Source organism: Rhinolophus ferrumequinum, chromosome X (genome assembly GCF_004115265.2).
Source record: "Rhinolophus ferrumequinum isolate MPI-CBG mRhiFer1 chromosome X, mRhiFer1_v1.p, whole genome shotgun sequence".
Lineage (NCBI taxonomy): Eukaryota > Metazoa > Chordata > Mammalia > Chiroptera > Rhinolophidae > Rhinolophus > Rhinolophus ferrumequinum.
This window is the reverse complement of record NC_046284.1, coordinates 19,853,265-19,857,471: the sequence shown is the minus strand read 5'-3', so window position 1 is coordinate 19,857,471 and position 4,207 is coordinate 19,853,265. Positions and strand designations below refer to the sequence as shown.

The 4,207-nt window shown below is 42.0% G+C and overlaps 1 pseudogene; it reads right to left on the bottom strand.

Moving 5' to 3' along the window:
* Positions 1–3,171: 3,171 nt before the first annotated feature.
* LOC117025794 (40S ribosomal protein S4, X isoform-like) lies at positions 3,172–3,961 on the bottom strand (annotated as a pseudogene).
* Between the last annotated feature and the right edge of the window lie 246 nt (positions 3,962–4,207).

Genomic DNA, 4,207 nt, shown 5'->3' with positions numbered 1-4,207 from the left:
TTCTCCACTAATATTTAAGGAGAGAAAGGACAGGCCAGAGTAAGTAGGACAGACTTTCCAGCCCTTTGTGAGGGCTGGAACCTTGTTTGTCTTGTTGACTGCTGTACTCTTAGTGTTTAGCATAATGTTTCAGTCAAGGTTCTTTGGTTGCCAGCAACAGAAACTAAATGTCTTTGAACTGACAATATTGTTGGTTCCAGTTACCCAAGGAAAAGGAAATTGGTTGAAAGGGTTTTAAGAACTCAAATAATTTATGGGAAGGTTAAGGAACAGGGTTTGAAAAAGGACAGAGTTCTACCAATCAGAAACCATAGGGGTAGTCTCCTAGCAGGGACTTGTGAGGGCACCACTACTTGGAAGAATAAACTGTATTTTCTTCTAGCCTAATGTTACCAGCTTAAGATTCAGAGTCTCATAAGACTGTTTCTGACAGGCTGAGCTTAAATTGTGTGCTGTACTGAGTAGTAATTGGAGGGATGTGGCAGAAGAAACCTTCAGGAAGCCCTTTGGTTTTGGCAGTAGTAGGACAGGAGCTTGGATTTACCTTCCCACCAAGAATACCCATACTGGAGGAGAAATCATCCTGCAAAAACAAATTAGGGTGCTGTTAGGAATGGACCAGTAGGTGGGGGAAAACCCCACATATGTCCACTATATGCAATACAGGACTGAATGTATTTTGGTTGAATGAATGGCTAATTCAGTAACATGCTTCTGTTTTTTTTTTCATACACAACATTTATTATGAACGTAGACTTGGACCTTAAGAGCTGAAATCAACACTAGCACAATGGTAAGCAAATGGTAAAGACCTTAAAAATACTGCTTGGTGGACATTCCATGATGCCAGGGAGAAGCATTCACTTCCTGCAACTCGAGCCCAGTAACAACATACTTCTTCAATGAGGGTACAGTAATGCTTAGAAGAGGAGGTCTCTCCCCCAACCCACATGCCTCATTTGTGTATTCACTTATTTTTTAAAGGCTAAGGTATATCAGGATGTTTTGAGAGAGCTGAAGAGCTCAAAATAAGCATCCCAGAATGATAGAGAAGAATGCTATTAGAAATGTGATTTTTAGAGATCGTGGGTACACAGGTTGAACCTACTCTAAGGAAAATCAGTGTATGAAAATGAGCTTAATTGTTTGTCTATGGCGTTGCCACATCTCTCCAGAAGAGTTCACAATTGATTACATTATTTTGTGAAGGTGCTTCACTATACAGCTTTCTAAGAGTTCCCCCAAATATCTGAAAATATAGTTTGATTCCACTTCTAGGACCCTTCAGCTCTAATTATGGAGGGCACAGTTGCCTGAGAAGAAAGAGGTGGAATGCTACTTACATTCTCCATCTTACCATGCTAAAGACATGGCATTAAAAAAATGAGATCCATTGAAAAGGGGGAGGCATATGACATTCAGGGCTTTGCATTGGAGGACTCTGGTATGAATATAAAAAAGAAGACCCCAAAGAAATCAATAAGTGGTGACTCCAAGTAGTGAAAAAAAATTCATATCCTCTTAATGCAGAAGAAAACTACAGATGTTTCTTTAACATATGCAGTACTATGCAAATTATTATGTAAATTTTTTTAAAAGTTAGTACTGGCAAATTCCCAAGTTTCCAAGATTTACTTATGTTAACCTAGTATTCATCACAGAAATAAGGTTGATATTTTTTACTTACACTCCAGGTCACTTAGTTGTGAGAAGAGACAAGATTGAAGGATATGCTACATAAATAGGGTGAACACACTCAAATCAGGGGACATGCCAGATAGATGGCTAGATGGATAGATAGATAGTTTTCACCTTCAAAATCTTAGCCAGATCATCCATCATGCTTAGTTGGTTGTGGAGAGCAATGGGACTAGAAATGGAAATGAATATGAGTTTCAGTGAATTTTCATGAAGGCCTAGTTCATGCAAGAAAGATTTAAAAAAAAAAAATCCAAGGCCCACAAATTCCCAGAGGAAAACTTTAGAGGCAGTTACAGGGAAAGAGTAAAGACCTAGTATAACAGGCTTCAGAAGTCTACAGACACTGGCCCTTTCAGGGGTTGAAACATAGGAGTGTACTTTATAGTGGAGCTGACTTCATCAGCTGGCATCACCTGGGTCTTTTAGTGGGCCTCAGAAATCAGGTTGTAAAGGCTGACAGTGAGCGGGATTAGACTCCAGCTGTCTTCCACTTAGAAAATGTTCTTCCCAGTCTCCCTCCTTTATGAAACTCTAATGGTAGTATAATATACAACTCTTCTGTACCTTGACTTTATTTTTTTTATTATTGTTGCTTTGTATTTAACAATCTATCAGGACATAAAGAGCTTCTTTTTATTAAAGGCTGCATTGTATTCCATTGTATGGCTATAACTTACCTTTTTAAACAGTTTTCCTAATGATGGTTTCCAAACTTTTGCTATTTTAAATAAGTGCTGCAATAAATAGTCTTATATAAGTCAGAAAAGAAACAAGAAACCAAGTTGTGGGGTTGAGGTTAGGGGAATATTTCCTAGTATTGAGGCCAGTGGCTGTGCACTTAGTGAACAGTAGAAGAGGCTCCCTTGGGCTGGCCCGGGGGCTCAGACGGTTGGAGCTCTGATCTAACGCCGAAGGCTGCTGGTTCGATTCCCACATGGGCCAGTGGGCTCTTAACCACAAGGTTGCTGGTTCGATTCCTCGACTCCCACAAGGGATGGTGGGCTGTGCCCTCTGCAACTAAGATTGAACACGGCACCTTGAGCTGAGCTGCTGCTGAGCTCCGGGATGGCTCAGTACGTTGGAGCACATCCTCTCAACCACAAACGTTGCAGGGTTCAACTCCCGCAAGGGATGGTGGGCTGTGCCCCCTGCAACCAGAAACAGCAACTGACCTGGAGCTGAGCTGTTCCCTCCACAACTAAGATTGAAAGAACAACAACAACAACTTGACTTGGAAAAAGTCCTGGAAGTACACACTGTTCCCCAATAAAGTCCTGTTCCCCTTCCCCAATAAAAACAAAAATAAAAAAAAGAAGAGTCTCCCTCTCTGCCTCCTTTTGATCTGAGTCCAGAAATATGAGCAAGTAAAGGTTTCAGGAAGGTTCGACATTCTCTCTCTTTTTCTTTTCATGCTATATTATTTTTCATTAAGTACAAAGACTCTTCCAATCGTGTCACCTAGAGATCGTTTCACCCACTGCTCTGTTTGGCCGCCAGTCTCTTGTCTATCTCTCCAGCAATGGTGAGGCACACACCCTTTCCACGGAGAAGAGAAATCCATGGTTCGTTGCCTTTGCCAATAACAAAAATGTTGGAGAGCCTGGTGGTACAGCTGTTGCCACTGGCATCTCTCACATGAACCACATCAAAAGAACCAAGGGTGTCTCTCTCTCTGTTGGTGATCACATCAATTCTTCTCAGGTTGGCACCTCCGGACACCATGCACAGGTTACCAGTGTCAAACTTGATGAGATCAGTAATTTTGCCAGTCTCCAAATCCATCTGAATGGTGCCGTTCACTTTGATGAGGGGAGCAAGGGAGCGGATGGTGTGAGCATCATAAGTCACTAGATGAGGGATTCCATTTGTACCCACAAAGACCTTTCTCACTTTGCACAATTTGTACTTGACCTCCTCAGGTGTATATGATGAACAGCAAAGCGACCCTTGGTGTCGCAGATCACACAGACACTCTCTCCAGTCTTGTCAGTTCTGATGACATCCATAAAACCAGCAGGGTAGGTTATATCACTTTGGACCTTGCCACCTTAATGAACCGCTGCACGCAGATTTTCTTCACTTCATCTCCTGTCAGGGCATACTTCAGTCTGTTCCTTAGGAAGATGATGAGAGGGAGACATTCTCTCAGCTTCTGGGGACCGGCAGATGGACGAGGAGCAAATACACCCATCAGTTTATCCAGCATTCAATGCTTTGGAGCTGCTACATGCTTCAGATGCCTCTTGGGATCACGAGCCATGGCTGTGCTAGGCACGGAAAGCAGTTCGACATTCTTTTAATCTGTTATCTAACCAAGTGCAACATGCTGGTCATTATAGGTGCTTTATCTGTGCCCAGTCCTATGCCATAGAAGACACAACAGTGAATAAGCTACAGTTCCACCCATAACAAATTGAGACTGTCCTTGGGGTAATAAAACATCCACACTATAACAATTTGTCCACGGTAACATATGTTAGCTGTTCAAATTGTGTGGTAGAGACTT